Source organism: Xenopus tropicalis, chromosome 2, assembly GCF_000004195.4.
Source record: "Xenopus tropicalis strain Nigerian chromosome 2, UCB_Xtro_10.0, whole genome shotgun sequence".
NCBI classification, from domain to species: Eukaryota; Metazoa; Chordata; class Amphibia; order Anura; family Pipidae; genus Xenopus; species Xenopus tropicalis.
In genome coordinates, this window is record NC_030678.2 from 108,442,690 (window position 1) to 108,460,050 (window position 17,361).

At 38.8% G+C, this 17,361-nt stretch overlaps 1 long non-coding RNA gene across 1 annotated transcript; it reads right to left on the reverse strand.

The window, feature by feature from the left end:
* Positions 1–6,658: 6,658 nt before the first annotated feature.
* LOC116408697 lies at positions 6,659–10,340 on the reverse strand. The gene is made up of 3 exons (XR_004221159.1): positions 10,220–10,340; positions 8,041–8,112; positions 6,659–6,835 (listed from the first exon to the last, which is right to left on the reverse strand). It is a non-coding gene; the product is annotated as an uncharacterized LOC116408697 (long non-coding RNA).
* Between the last annotated feature and the right edge of the window lie 7,021 nt (positions 10,341–17,361).

Genomic DNA, 17,361 nt, shown 5'->3' on the forward strand with positions numbered 1-17,361 from the left:
TTAATAATCAGATAACAGATCAGTACCATTGTTTCTTCCTGTTCATATCTGCATTGTCAGTTTTTACTAAAAGACATACAGTTTCTGTTGGGGGGAACACCATACTTTGCACAATAAAGGAAACTGTCATTCTATTTTTTTTTAATTTTCTTTATTTTCATTTTCAACACTTAAATGGGGGATACAGAAGGCAAGGGAAAAAAAAAATTTACATTTACTGTAGGCAATTGCATTAGCATCAAGTCATGACAGCAAGTGTATATCTAGCGTACAGATTACATCCATCTCTAAAATCTCATTCTTATCAGTGGCTTCTCTACCTGTCCTAGTCTGGTGTTCAGTAAGGCTGAACACCACTAGAAAACAGGATAATAGGAAAAAATGGGCGGAGACTAAACCACAATAAGAAATTTATAGGAACAGAACCTATGTAAAAAGAAGGGCATGAAGAAAGTACATTTGTATGAATATGAAGAAATATATAGATGCACCCAGAAAAGAAGTATATAGATGCAGCCAGAAGGAGAAATTTCAGAATCTGAAGATTTTTTTTTCCTGTTGATGATATAGTGGCCCTAATTGCAGCTATCAGAGATTCAATGGGGTTAGAGGAATCCTCAGAGCCCCCTAAAAAATCAAGCAGGTTATTTGCTAACATGAGCAAACGTGAAGCTTCTTTTCCTGTGGATGAAGCTATTAGGAACAAGATAAAAGGTCAGTGGTCCGTATTAGATGAGAAATGGGCTCCACAAAAGAAATGTAATTCTCTTTTCCCTTTGATGTGTAGCACACTAAATTCTGGGATGTACCAAAGCTTGATCCTCCTGTAGCCAAAACTGTCAAAAGGACAACTCTACCAATGGAGGATAGTTCTGGCCTCAGAGATCCGATGGATAGGAAGGCAGATGGGGCCCTAAGGAAAACCTATATGGCGGCTGCATCTGTGGCTAGATCCCTTAAGGTTTGGCTCATGCAACTGGAAAAAGCTTTAAAAAAAGAAAATCTTTTTTTCAGATGTGCTCATGGTGATCTCAGCCGCTGATTTTTTGACAGAAGCTGCTTTGTCTTCAGTGGTTATACTGGCCAAGACTACAGCATTTGCCACCTCAGCCAAAAGGGCTTTATGGCTCAAGCCAAGGATAGCGGATACAGCATCCAAAAATCATCTGCTTAATTTACCTTTTGAGGGAGAAAAGTTGTTTGGGTCACAACTGGAGCTCCTGGTTGAATAGAAATTAGATGATATGGTAAGGAGCTTGCCTCAAGACAGGAAATCATACAAGCGACCTTCCTTTTGGGGTTTCAGAAATGCTTACAAATACAGACAAGATTTGAGGGGTGGCAAGACATCAAGAGATAGAAGTTATAGCCAACCCACAAAGAAGCCTTCAAGAGGAAGAGGCCGTCCAGGCTTCAATCAGAAACCTTTCTCAGCATGATGCCTTGCCAGTTGGAGGAAGATTAAGGTGATTTGCTCAGGAATGGAAAAAAAATCACCTCAGATGAATGGGTGCTGCAAATAATAAACCTAGGATATTCAATAGAATTCAATCAGCTTCCTCCAACAAGATATATAGAGACTCGTTTACCAAGAGGAGATTATGCAAAACAGGCTATGGAACTAGAAATTCAGGAATTCAAAGAAATGAAAGTATTAATTTATGTTCCCTTTAAAAACAAAGGTTTAAAGGGGTGTATTCGCCGATTTTTCTTATTCCAAAGCCAAATGGTAAATACAGAACCATTATAGATCAAAGGTTTCTGAATCAATTTATTTGCAAAAAGAAATTCAAAATGGAGTCAATAAGATCCACCTTATTGCTTCGGGAAAGAGAAGTGATGTAGACCTGCAAAACACTTACCTTCACATTCCCATAAGGGAAAGTTACCAAAAATTCTTAAGGTTAGCCATAAAAAGACCAACAAGGACAGAACATCTTCAATTCACAGCCGTGCCTTTTGGAATATCAAGTGCCCCAAGGGTTTTTACAAAGGTGATGGTAGTAGTGGCAGCATATCTAAGAACCCAAGGTATTGCTATTATTCCTTATCTGGACAATTGTCTACTAAAAGCAGACACAGAGTGGATGTTGCAAGAACAGCTATGCAGGACCTTAAAATTTTTCAGTCACTGGCCTGGCTAATAAATTGGGAGAAGTCCAATCTAAATCCTGCCAAAGAAATAAAGTTTTTGGGAATGATATGGAACACAGAATTTTCCTTCCTCCAGAAAAAAGATCAGACAAAAAGTGCATGAATTTCAGGACAGAAGTATTTCGTCTGTAATGCAAGGTCTAGTAATTCTGGGTCTTTTTTCAGCAGTAATAGAAGCAGTTCCGTGGGGGCGCGCTCACATGAAAGATCTACAAAAATACATAAACTCCGTTTGGGACCATCAGAAGGCATCACTCTATGTTCCACGAGAGATAAAAGAATCCCTCACGTGGTGGCTACAACCAAGGAATCTTTCAAAAGGTTCTTCCCTATTTCCAGATTCTCCCCTAGTTATCACAACAGACGCAAGTGGCAAAGGTTGGGGAGCCCGCCTGGGAAGAAGGAATTGTTCATCAGACTTAACTCTTTAGAATTAGAAGCAGTATTGAGAGCCCTACTTGCCTTAAAAACAATCCTAAGAAGTCAAAATGTTTTAATACATACAGACAATATGGCAGCGGCTTATTATATAAATCTAAAAAGTCTACTAGCACACCACATTTCTGGTTGCAGCAATATTCAAGCAGATTTTTTAAGCTGCAGGTCGATACTTCCGGGAGAGTGGAGTTTAGGCCAAGAGACATTTCTTCAGATTTGCAAACTCAAGTGATAGACCTCATGGCCTCAAGATACAATGCAAAGCATCAAAAGTTTTTTTCTCTGACAGCAGGTCAGGGAGAGGAAGCTGTGGACGCAATTGTCCAATCCTGGGACTTCAGCTTAGCCTATGTCTTTCCACCAATCCCTATGCTAGCAAGGGTAATCAAAAAAAATTGCACTTTGTTATACAGAGGTGATCCTAATTGCTCCTGCCTGGCCCAGAAGGAATTGGTACTCCAGCCTCCTCCAGCTCTCTATGAGCCCTCCTTGGCTCCTTCCAGTGAAGGAAATTCTTTTGTGCCAGGGACCAATTTTTCATCCAAACCCTGCAGTTCTGTGTCTTACAGCATGGAGACTGAAAGGGTTATGAGAGCACAAGGACTATCTTCACCGGTAATTGAAATCCTGTTGCAATGTAGGAAAAGAAAAAAAAAAGGGAATTTATCAGAGAATTTGGTCCTGTTTACGGAAGTGGTGCTTAGACGATGAAATTGACACCGGAGGATGTTCCAGTTTCAATCATCCTAGATTTGTTACATGACGGCTTCAAGAAAAAATTTGCTCCAAATACACTCAAGGTCCACATTGCAGCCCTATCAGCTTTCAGGGCATCCATTAATCAGGAGATTTGTCAAGGATATCAGAAATTAGCTAAGACAAATAACTTAACTTCCAAATGGGACTTAGACATTGTGTTAAAAGCTTCGCAAGATGTGCCCTCTGAACCTCTGGAAGAAGCTTTCCTGTATCACCTTTCCTCCAATTTTCATAGGAACTTTGAAGTCATTCTTCCAGCCTTTTTTGCAAAATCAAAGAATAAGGTGGAGGAAAAACTGCATTTACTGGATGCCAGAAGAGTGTTTTGCTCTATATGAAGAGGGTCAAACCTTTTCGTATATCTCACAACCTTTTCGTTTCTTTTTGGAGAAGTAACAAAGGGAAAAGTGCCTCAAAGACTTCCATTGCCAGGTGGATAAAACTTGCAATTTCCATAGCTTATTCTGCTTCAGGAAGATCAGTACCTCCAGATCTGAAGGTGCATTCTACCAGGGCAGTGTTAGCCTCACAGGCAGAAGTTGGAGGCACTTCTGTGAACCAGATATGTAGAACAGCTTGTGGGAAAGTTTCAGAACATTTGCGGAACATTACTGTGTGAATGTGGGTACCCCTGTTGAAGTAGCATTCGCAAACACAGTGTTTTATTCTGCTTGTAAAAATACCCCCCCTTGATGTACTGCTACACAACTCTCTCTAAGTAAGTGCTGCCTTCGGGACTGAGGGAAAGTAAGTATAAATTCGTTTTTCTTTAATTGTCGCACTGAAACCACTACTTTTTCTGCCGCACAAAATAGCAGTGTCAAAAATCAGAAAACCGTTTTGACGCAAAGGATCCTCCAGGGAAGAGAAGAGACACCTGACATTGACTTCTACATAATCTAATTGGTGAATTGTTGGATTCGGATTTTTAGCCATTTTGTTGCATTGTAAAAGGCGTCCAGTATCCATCCTAAATGCATTTATACTAAAATAAGCTTCAACTAAATATGTATATATGTATATTTGAGATTTACTATTTTAATTATATTAAACTTTGCACATTTTTCAGGGTTGTATCAAACATTTTGTGGGCCTTTTAGACAAGTACAAGTCTGGGTGTAGAAAAACCAGTGTGCCTAGCAACAGCTGTTCCTCGAGTTGGTCATCTCGTTGGTATTCCATGCTATTTCCCGAACTCATTGAAGTATTTTAAAAGGGTAGCAGCATTCCCCAATCAATAACATGATAGGGACGTGTCATAAGGCAAAAGTGGGGGGGGCAGATACGGTAGCTGAACTTTTAAGAAAAAAAGCTAAATTCTACTTAAATACTAGACAATAAAATGGGATCAACTTGGGATTTATCATGAAATTCCAAAAACAGCCCAACAACAACTGTTCCTAGAATTGGAAAAAATGTGCAAATCTTTAAAAAGATGAGCAAAATGGTCAATTTTTTTTTCTAAAATTACCCAGGACCCCTACAGCAGGTCTGCCCCCCCACGCCAAATTTATTGCATGCCTGCTGAGATGCCCTGGTTTTCATATTTTAAATATTTGAAGGTACATTCTGCTTAGGGTTGCCACCTGATGATCATTTTTCTGTTTCATCCATATGGCAGTGGACACCTAAAGGGAAAATCCCTTTTGTGTAAAAAGGACAGGAAATACATAAGCTGTCCCTACCTCCATCTTTTTTTTCTCCTGTCTGTGTCTCTCCTCTAATGAAAGTTAGTGACTCCTAAAGAAGATGTGGCTATTACACGTGTGACCAGACATTAAAATATTGGCAGAAGATAAGGAAGTGTCCTGAAAGGGCATGTCAACCCCAAAAATAAGTTTTTGCCTAATAAAAGATTCTAAACAACTTTCCAATATGAATTTGTTAACATTTTTTAGTGCTTTAAAAACTATATGTAAATGTAATCGCTATTAAAAGCAGCATTTGCTAAACTTCTGGTTGTTACTTCTTAAACAATGTTGTAAAGGTCAGTCTTCTCCAGCAAGGCCTTGTGTTACATTGTTTCAACAGTCAGAGCCACCAGAGCAGGGAATAGAAAAGGACAGAAAAACACTGCTTTTAATTGCAATTATATATACAAATAACTCAAAAACCATTATAAATTATAATAAATGCATATTGCAAAGTTGCTTAGAATTTATTTTTCTATTATTAGGCAAAGTATGACATTTTGGGTTGACTTGTCCTTTAAAGGATGCAATGGAAAGAAGACAAGATTTGATTCTGAGGAAATCTTTATGGTTACTGGGAGAATCTGCAAACCAGGTATTGTTCTTACAAGAGAGGGCCGTTTGGACAGGTGTGGAGAAAGAGAAAATTAGCTGCTAAAGCTATTAGCCTGGTGGTAGCTGCTAATAGATCACTGTGGTTAAGGTACTAGTTAGCGGAAACTCAATGCAAACTTGATTTGTGCTTGCCCTTCAAGAGTAACCTACTATTCCGGACTAGGCTGGATCAAGTAATCTCTAAAATTTTAGCTCCTAATCAGCTTTTCTTTCCCAACACAGAAGAGAAAAACGATTTTTGATCTTCTGGAACTTCTTTTAGGGAAGCTAAGCAGTACAGGCCAAGTACAGGCAAGTCATATGCAAGACAATCCTGGTTCAAGTTCAGAACTCCACCTTTTTAAGGACTCAAGAAAGATGTCAAGCTTAAAACTCAAGATCCAAAATGGTGCAGGAGACCTGCTGCCATGGGTATGGGATAGATTTTCCTTAGTAAAAGCAGCTTAGACTCACAATGTTACAGACAAGTTACTGGGCATTTTACTAGACATCATAGAATTTTTTGTAAATCTGCCAGGCAACATACTTTTAGATGTTCAGAAGAAATGTTCAAAATTTGAATCTTCACCTAATCACTACAGCACAGTTGTGTAAGAAAATGATAGCAACTCTAGAATCAGTAAATTGTGTGAGAATTTACAGCAGGCCTCTGCAGATGAATTTTCTAAAACAATGGAATTTAGATAACAGCAATGCAAATAAAATTATCCAGCTGTCTTCATAAACGCTAAACTCTCTCTCTCTGTTGATAGGGCCTGCAATTCAGAAATTCCTCTGCCTCTTAGTAATACAAAGTGGAAGATCCTAACCACAGTTAGCGTAGGGAGTTCACTGAAAGATTTTCAAACTCAGGGTGCCCTATCAAAGAGAGAAAGCAGGAAATCGTCCAATTAGATTAGTTAAGAGCAGTGTATCTAGATCTGTAAGGATTTCAACATTTTATTAATCATTTGATAGTCATGGTGAGGTTAGACAATATTACAGAGAGAAACTCTCTCATCCTCATCAAGGAGGAAACAAATCATCAGATCTATTGTATTTGACCAAGACTATATTTGACTGAGCCCAGTTTATGCTGCATCCAAATGTCACATATGTATCACAGAGGGAAAATTTGTTGGTTGATCACTTGACCAGGAAGTTGTCAGTATTGGGAAATTCATCAGGAGATCTTCAATCTAATCCAAGAAAAAAATGACATTTTTCAATAGACCTTAAGATAGAAATGAATCAAAAAGTCACAGTTTATTGTTCATGGTTCCTGAACAAAAAAGCAGCCTTTGTGGGTGCATTTTCAATTAAATGGCATTTTTCTAAAGCATATGTGTTCTCTCCAATTCTTCTGGGGAAAACATAAAAGAAAATCAAAGAAGAAAAGGCAACAGTAGATCATCCATTCAGAGTTCCTCTGCATGCATCAAAAGCTTCTGTCTCTATACCCTCATACATCCAAATCTGGCAAAGTTTGCTTTGGTGGCATGGATTTTGAGAGGTAAACCTTAACTAATAAAGGCTTATCAGTTAACAGAGTAGACAGAAAACAAGTTACATTACAAAACTTGGGAGCTATTTTACTCATGGTGCCAGAAATTCAATATTTGAACTCTGATAGCTTCAGTGTTGGATGGGATAGAGGGGGCAACAGAGAGAATTTTGGTAGGTGAAAAGGGGGCCCAATTATTCAATGATAAATATATCCAAGGAAGAGCAACAGATGTTAAAAGTCATTAACCTGTTACAGTATGAGCTTAATGTCTTCCATTAACAGGTTTTAAGCAGATTTGGGATTGAAACCTTTTATAGAACACATACAGTTTTATGTAAAAGATACCTTGGACAATTTTATTACAAACTCTAAACTTATTCAGACTCTTAACTTATTGCAACTGTATCTTGTATTTATTTGTGCTTATAGTAATACTTTGTATTTATCTATTTTAATACCCCTGTTTATATTAATGTATTCTACTGTACAGCGCTGCGTACATAAGTAGCGCTTTATAAATAAAGTTATACATACATACAAGGGTAGATCATAATTTGAAGTGGATTTAATAAATTTGCAGCAGCGGGGGGTGTGGCTGACCACGGAGCTGAATGGCAGCATACTAGACGTGCTCCGCACAAAACAGAGACACAAAGCCGATTAATCTGCAAAAACATGGGGAAAACCCATAAAAATAAACCGGAACGCGAGAGGCAAGTGATGGAAAAATCTTTACCTCCGGATAAAGGCATAGCACCTATATTTAAACAATCTAGAGCCGACCGAGATACGCACAAAATGGCGCCGGCGGCTGACACAGAAGATCACACTCAAGAACAGCAAGTTCAAGACTCCTCTGACCCAGAAAGCGATAGCGAAATATCCCTTCAAACTTACCTGAAAGCACTTCCAACGAAGGATGACATCAAAAACCTGCTACGCGAATCGACCGACAGTCTAAGAGCCGAACTGCAAGAAATAAAAACGGACCTTTCAAATATGGCGGACAGAACCTTCGCGCTGGAACAAAAGCAAGGTACTGTTTTACGAAACCAAAAGAAACTTTGGGGTATAATCCACACACAAAAGTCACAGCTAGAAGAAGCAAACCGACACATAGATGATATTGAGAACAGAAGCAGGAGAAATAACATACGAGTCAGAGGAGTACCAGAGACTATCACTAAAGACGAAATCCACACAGCCTTATTACAAATATTTAATGGCATCCTGGAAAGAGAACTACTAACTGAGATAAAAATAGACCGGGAACACAGGGTCATTAAACCCAGGAATGCTCCCCCAGAGGCTCCGCGCGATATTCTATGTTGTATACATGACTTCCAGACTAAGGAAGAAATCCTTACCAAGGCGAGGTCAATTACTAAAATAACTTTTGAAGATCAAAAGATCTCCTTATTCCAAGACCTTTCCAGATAACTTTAATCAGAAGGAAACAGTTAAAGCCCTTAACAGACTTACTGAAAGCCAACAACATGCTGTATCGATGGGGCTTTCCGTTTTGCCTGATAACAATTAAAAATGGCCAGCAATACACTCTCAGATCGCCTAAAGACACTAAAGAATTTTTCAGTAAACTACAACTCTACCAGGCTGGATGGGAGAAGAGGAAGAGCTTGCCCAGCCAGACGTAGATACTGACAGCGAATGGAGAGAAGTCCCTGCTCAGAGACTCACACCTAGAACACCGAAGCACAGACTCCTCAAGGACTATAATTTAAAAGCAACCCCCAAAAGAACAAAGGAATGATCAAAAGAGAGCCTAAGCTGAGCTTTATGTCTAACAAGCTATCAGTGGGTAATGGTATATTATTTCCTAACCCCATGTTAAAATGTTAATACTGTTACTATTTTTTTTCTGTATTAATCGGCAGTGTCAATTATTGTGCTTATTAATGACACATAACAATGCTAGACCCACTCGGTCTGTGGGTCCACCACCAACCCCCCCAGTTAACATAGTTAACACAGCAAACTATATGGCTCTTATTATGTGGGGTAAGCCAACCCCCACACTACAAAGAGCGGTTTTCAACAAGGTACTAAAGTCAAATGCCAAGCCAATGTACATAAGTTTTACCTTAAGTTTTATAAGTTTATCCCACTCCCTATTATGCATTACTATGCCTACAAAAATACCAGGTTATTACTATATTATACTGTACACATGGTACCAGACATGCATAAGCCAAAATGTTAAAAAAAATTAATATGTCATCTAATGCAACCTGTTCTCTTATTTCATACAATGTCAATGGGTTAAATGAACCGGTTAAACGATCACAGGTCTTGCGTGAATGCAATAGGTTGGGAGCCAAAATAGTTTTCATACAAGAAACACATTTCAAATCGGGGAACCAACCCTATATCACACCTAAAATATATACACAAACCTTTACCAGCAATAATCCTGAAAAGAAATCATTAGGAGTTATGATACTGATCCATAAAGATATACCTTTCATTCATACCGAAACCATGAAAGACAAAAATGGCCGGTACCTTTTTATAAAAGGTAAATTAGCTAACATAACGGTTACATTAGCTAATATTTACTTGCCCAATCAAGGCCAACTAAGTTTACTTACTGAAATAGCCAACCAACTCGAAGCATTCACGGAAGGCCTACTGATACTAGGAGGGGATTTAAACCTCCCCCTGAACCCGTTAATAGATTCCTCCTCTAACAAATACAATATCTCCTACAAAACCTTAAAAAAAGTGAAAACCATCTTTCACAACCTAAATCTAATCGATACATGGAGATGTCTAAACCCTAAAGAAAGGGACTATTCACATTTTTCCTCGGTACATGATAGTTACGCACGTATAGACTATATATGGATGTCACAAAACTGGTTACACTTCTTAAAAATAGCTAACATAGAACAAATTACTATCTCTGATCATGCCCCAGTTACAATACTTTTTGAGATTCCCAACACCCTTAAACCAGAATTTCTATGGAGATTAAATGAACACATACTCATTAAGCAGGAAAATATAGATACAATACATAACCACATCAAACAATACTTTAAAGAGAATGACTTACCTGAAACGAACCCAGCCATCTTATGGGAAACACATAAATGTGTCTTGAGAGGTCACCTTATAGCCTTGTGCTCTAAAATAAAAAAAGAAAGGAATAAAGAAATAGAAAACCTAATCCATGAAATTCGTACAATAGAAAAAGTACACAAACATTCCCTAGCAAAACAAACCCATCAACTTCTAACTTCCAAAAGAGTAACCCTGAAGGCTTTACTAGATATAAAAACCTATAAAGCTTACCTAGGAACTAGACAACGCTTCTACGAGTATAATAGCAAATGCAACAAATTTTGAAAAGCAGACAAGATAAAGCCCATATTACAGCTATAAAGGATAAAAACCAAAAATTACACCATAGTACAAAACTAATAGCTGCAGCATTTCAGGAATTTTACCAAAGCTTATACAAAATGAAATCAGAAATTAACAATAGTTCAGACACTGACAAAGTAAAACAATTCATACTCTCAGCACACCTTCCCCAATTATCTAGAGCACAAGTCTTAACATTAGAAGAACCCTTCACTACTCTAGAAATAAACAAAATTATAACAGAACTCCCAAACAATAAAAGCCCAGACCCTGACGGATTCGGTGCATCCTATTATAAACAGTTCCAGGAAGACTTAACTAAATATCTTACCACGTATTTTAATTCCATTAACTCAGATCAAACATTCCCAAGCCAAGCAAAAGAGGCGCACATAACTATAATAGCTAAACCCAACAAAGACCCCCTTTTATGCGGCAGCTATAGACCAATTTCGCTGATCAACACTGATCTTAAGATATACGCTAAATTACTAGCAAATAGGCTTAAAAATATCATACCAGAACTAATCCATCCGGACCAATCCGGATTTGTCCCCCAAAGAGAAGGTAAAGACAACACTTCCAGATTAATCTCCCTAATATATCATGCACAAAAGGCAAAAATACCTAGTATGCTCCTCACAACCGATGCTGAAAAAGCCTTTGATAGGGTGTCGTGGGACTTTCTTAAACATACTTTACTAGGTTTTGGTTTAGGCGAACAAACAACTGGGAAAATACTAGCTCTTTATTCAAATCCAACAGCAAGAATCAGAATTAATGGAACCTTATCCCCAGTAATCCACATATGCAACGGAACCAGACAGGGATGCCCCCTATCACCGATTCTATTCATTTTAGTCATGGAAACACTGCTATCACATATTAGACTAGATACCAACATAACTGGGCTAACAATAAATCAACAAGAGCACAAAGCTATAGCCTTTGCTGACGACCTCCTCCTATTCATTACCAGGCCCCATATTGCCCTCCCTAATATAATGAACCTCCTGAAAAAATTCGGAGAAGTCTCAAATTTTAAAATTAACGCTAGCAAATCTGAAGCACTGAATATTAATCTACCCATAAAAGAACAGAAGCAGATTGAAGGCAACTTCCCCTTCCAATGGGCCAAAAATTCCATAAGACATCTGGGAGCGAACATAACAAAAGACCTCCCATCCCTATATTCACACAACTTTATACCTCTCCTAACCGAAATAGAAAATACTTTAAAGAAATGGGAAAACAACAATAAACTGTCATGGTTCGGGCGTATACAAATAGTCAAAATGGTAATCACACCCAAAATCCTATATCTTCTCCAACTTTTACCTATCAAGATACCTAAAGCCTTTTTCTGTAAAATAAAAGCAAGAATCTCTAGATTCATTTGGAATAACAAGAAACCTAGACACAAGTATAGCAAACTAATTCTAAACAAAGACAGAGGAGGGCTATCAGTTCCAGATATATACCTGTATTATGTTGCAACCCACTTACAACGTATACTCCTGTGGAAATTAGGCAAAGACAAAGGGAAGATCTGGCTAGATCTAGAACAGCAATGGTGTAACATTCCCTTGTATAATCTAATCTGGGCTCTCCCATCAAATATTCCCCAGGAGCTACATCACCACCCGTTGATTGGGGCCACGTTAAAGACTTGGTTTGAGATAAGAGATGTGTGGGAAATATCTCCTCACCCTTCTCCCACTACACCACTTATAGACAATCTTGACTTCCCTCCTAGCCTAGAGAAAAGAACTTACGACCACTGGGCAATGACTAATAACAGACCCACAGTCCTAACAGACCTAATATCAGACAAAGGAATCCTCCCCTTAAAAACAATACAGAGATCAAAAAAAACCCTTCCAAGGGACGCATGGTGTTATAGACAACTACACCACTACTGCAATAGCAGGAATCTAACTAAAGCAATTAGAGAACCCACATGGTGGGAACAAATGATGTCTTCACCGGGGAAAATAAAAAAACCCTTATCTAGGTTTTATAAAGGGTTAATAATAAATACGCTTAACCAAGATGAAGCTTTGGAAAACAAATGGGAGACATGCTTGGGGATAAACATAGACCCCAAAACATGGCAACAGATCTACAGGTCAATGCACAAAAGTTCAATAGCTTCTAAAACCCAAGAAACCAATTACAAATTGATATCTCAATGGTACTATACCCCGGTTAGACTAAACAAAATGTTCCGAAATGTATCCAAAATGTGTTGGAGATGTCAAAACCAAAAGGGCACGTATAAACATATCTGGTTCGATTGTCTAGGAATTAAGAACTTTTGGTCCAAGGTATTGGAAACAATGCAAAAAATAGCCCCAATACACCCAAAGGTCAATCTTCCAGCCCTAATAGTATTACACTATGACTCTACTACCAAACAAGTGGTCACAAACCAATTGTTACTTTTTATGATTCAAGCTGCCAAATCCCTAATACCTAGGAAGTGGCTCCAAAACATCCCTCCTACCATTTCAGAATGGTTGTCTACAATGGAAGAAATAAAAAAATTCGAAGAAATCAAAGCCATGAGACAAGGAACGTTTACTAAATTAAGGAAAACATGGTCCACCTGGTATACAATATAACTCATTTCATGACCTAAATCCAAACCCACTATGACCCCTTCCATTTCCATTATCATTACCTTCATAAGCTTTTCCACCCAACCCGACCAACCTCAAGGTTCACACCCCATGATTGTGTAAAAGAATGATTGTTAAATTATAACATGTTATCATAGAATGCATAACTTTCCCTGTTTATATAAAAGTTTTATATACTTACCGACACTATGGGGCTGATTTACTAACCCACGAATCCGACCCGAATTGGAAAAGTTCCGACTTGAAAACGAACATTTTGCGACTTTTTCGTATGTTTTGCGATTTTTTCGGCGTCTTTACGAATTTTTCGTTACCAATACGATTTTTGCGTAAAAACGCGAGTTTTTCGTAGCCATTACGAAAGTTGCGTAAAATCTTGCGATTTTTCGTAGCGTTAAAACTTGCGCAAAAAGTTGCGCTTTTTTCGTAGCGTTAAAACTTACGCGAAACTTCGCACCTTTTAAGTTTTAACGCTACGAAAAAGGCGCAACTTTTCGCGTAAGTTTTAACGCTACGGAAAAATCGCAATTGGTAACGAAAAATTCGTAAAGACGCCGAAAAAATCGCAAAACATACGAAAAAAAATCGCAAAATACCGATCTTTACGAAAAAAACGCAATCGGACTCATTTCGACCCGTTCGTGGGTTAGTAAATCAGCCCCTAAGTGTGTCTATGTCTGCAATCCCCCAATGTCTGTTTGTTGTTTCTTTTTCCCCCGTCCTTCTTCCTTTCTGTACCCCTTTACTGAAAAAACCAATAAAGAAAGAATTACAAAAAAAAAAAATAAATTTGCAGCAGCAAATTTCCACATCTTGAATTTTTGAGATTTATTAAACACAAAAAACTTCATAAGGCGAATGAGAACATTTTGCAGCTAAAAGCTGTAAAGTTCATACAGATTTCAACCTAATTTCCAGTTTGAGCTTTCAAAATTTGAAATTCGGTAGACTCAAAGGAGGATGTGATTTCACTGTGTCTGAGTTTGTTTTTCACGTTCATTAAGTTCTTTTATTTTGAAATGTTTTCATAAATAAGCGCACATTTTTTGAAGTACACTGTATACCAATATCAAACATGAACTGGGTATAAAAAATTGTGAGGTACTTCTTAAAGGAATACTGTCAAGAGAAAACATGTTTTTTTTCAAATGCATCAGTTAATAGAACGTCTCCAGTAGAATCCTGCATTGAAATCCATTTTTCAAAAACACAAATAGACTTTTTTATATTTAATTTTGAAATTTCACATGGGGCTAGCCATATTCTTCATTTCCCAGGGTGCCACAGCCATGTGACCTGTGCTCTAATAAACTTCAGTCACACTTTAATGCTGAGCAGCAAGTTGGAGTGATATCACCACCCACCCTCCCAGCAGCCGATCAGCAGAACAATGGGAAGGGAGCAAGATAGCATCTCCCAGTAGATATCAGAAAAGCACTCAATAGAAAGAAGTCCGGCTTGGGACTCCTTCAGTTACATGGGAGTAGGAGAAACAATAGGTTACCTGAAAGCAGTTCTAATGTGTAGTGCTGGCTCTTTCTGAATGCTCAGACTCAGGCACAATGCACTGAGATGGCTGCCAACACACCAATATTACAACCAAAAAAAAATACATTTGTTGGTTTAATAATAAAATTTTAAATGGTAGAGTGAATCATTTGCTATGTGTAATTTATAAATAAAAAGCATACCATAAAAATCATGACAGTATCCCTTTAAAGGAGAAGGAAAGGCTAATAAAGAGTTAATCTCAAGCTGCAGGCATACCTTCAGTTGTCTCAATAGTGCCCTTAAGTCTTCCCATACTTCACCCATTCAGAAGATCAGAAGCCAAACAGGCAAAATGCATCGCTCCCATAATGCATCGCTCCTTCAAGACTTGGCGACTTGTTACTGCAGGCGGCGCATGCGCACACAGCAGGAGCGTCCGGTTGCCATGGCGACGCAGCGTCGGAGAACTCTGTGACAAGTAGGTGGGGGAGCGGGGGGCAGGGTGCGGCGAGCGGTGGAGGGTTTGTGGCAGGAGCGGGGAGCTTGGGGGGGTTTGTGGCAGGAGTGGGGAGCTTGGGGGGGTTTATGGCAGGAGCGGGGAGCAGCAGAGGCTTTGTGGCAGGAGCAGGGATCGGAGGGGGGGGTGGCTTGTGCTTTTCAGCCCATACAGACACACTGGACAAGATGTCGGCGCCATTCACTGAAACAAGTATGTAGGTTCTAGTATGTGTATCTCTGTAAATCTTTCATTAGGCAAGCCAGGAATATAGCGTTTTTTTTGTAACTTACAATTTTTATTGAAAGATTTGGGGGGTACAGAAAGAAAGAGGGAAAGGGATTAGCAGTTTAATTTCCACAAATGAACAGAGCACAGTAAAGCATGTTATATCCTTATTTATACATTTGTCATCTGTTACAGTCATGTATTGAGAAAAAAGGACAATGGAAGGGAGATATATGGGTGAGGGGGGAGGGAAAGTTGTTTGCCCATGAATTTAGGGGAGAGGGCCCCGGGGGGCTTTGTCCTATCTATAGGAATATAGCGTTTTTACACAGCAATAGTAGTACTATTTAATAGTGTGCTTAATAGATTTTGACTTTCCTTCTCCTTTAAGGTGCGCTCATTTAGAGAAGGCCAATGACTGAATTAAAACGGCGGGTACATGGGCTGTCAGACCGAGGACCACAACAATGATGTGATGAGAAGATTAAACCTGCCTGACCGATATCTGGGCAATTTTAGGCCCGATATCGGCCCCAGTTTGCACAAAAAACAGAGATCCTCTGATGCCAAAGTGAAAATAAGAGCCTAAAACCTTGACATTACATTTGGTCAATTTTCCCCATTATCTTCTCCTGAATTTGCAGTTTTGCCTCTATTAAAACACTGGACCAAAACTCAATATTCCTTTTGTTCTTTGTGACCCATTGTCTACTCCTAATTTATCTTAATTAATCTACATATTCTGAAACTCTGTTAAAATACAATTATCGTCTTCTTCCTAAATTGTCAAAAGTCTGGCCCCTGTTCGCACAATAAACACTGGTACCCTCTAATGCCACCATGAGTCTAAAATCTCAAGGTAAAGGTGCCCATACACCTTCAGATCACGATATGCCCCACCTACAGGTGGGCGATATCGGGAGAATCTAGGCTAATTGTAATAAATTGTAATGACAGGTATAGGCAAAGTTTGTCCAGGGACCACATAAACGAGCCGATGCGGTCCCCAATCCAACTAGATTTTTTTAAACTGCCCGATCGAGAACTGCCCGTCGGTAGTCCACATACACGGGCCGATTAGCTGCCAAATTGGTCCGATATCGGCAGCTAGAATCGGCCAGTGTATTGGGACCTCCAAAATTAGCCCTTGTTCTGTCCCTAAATTGTCAAAAACTTGGTCTTTGCGCAAAAAATCACCAGAGCCCTCTAATACCACCATAAAAACATCTTAAAATCTCAAGATTACTTTTGGTCAATTTCATTCATTGCTTTCTCCTGCATTAACACAGAAAGAAAGAAATCGCCAGCGCTCGGTCTAACCCACGCTGTAGTGTTGACCAGCTGCTAGAAACACACTATTGTGCCAGCGCTCGGTCTAACCCACAATCTGGGGCAAACTTTCTTTCTTCTCCTGCATTAAAACTTGTTGAATTTCACACATCTTGCCCTAAATTAGCTCATTTTCTCTTGCTAAACTGTGAAAATCTGGTCAATTTTATCCACTGTTTTACTCTAAATTAGCCTTTGTTCTATCTCTAATCTGTGAAAAATCTGACCCATTTGCATAAAAAACACCAGTACCCTCTGATACCACCATGAAAAAGAGCTTTAAATGCAAAATTACTTTGGCACCTAAATTAGCTCTTGTACTGTCCCTAAATAGTGAAAAATCTGGCAATTATTTGCATTAAAACACTGGTACTTTTTGATGCCACTAAAAAAAATAGCCTAAAATGCAAGACTACTTTTGGTTAATTTGATTACTTAATTTCACTTGACCCTAGTTTGCAAATTTTGGTCATATTTGTAGCAGAAGCTCTGGTATCAGCAGATCATTTCTTGCTCCCTAGCAAAAGTCAGAGCAGTGGTGTCAGAGCTCTGATCAGAGAAAAGTTTTTTTTAGCTAAATACTGGAAGGTGAGGCTTGGGTAGTGTGGCATTTTTAGTAACCAACATATTTTTATTCGCTGGCAC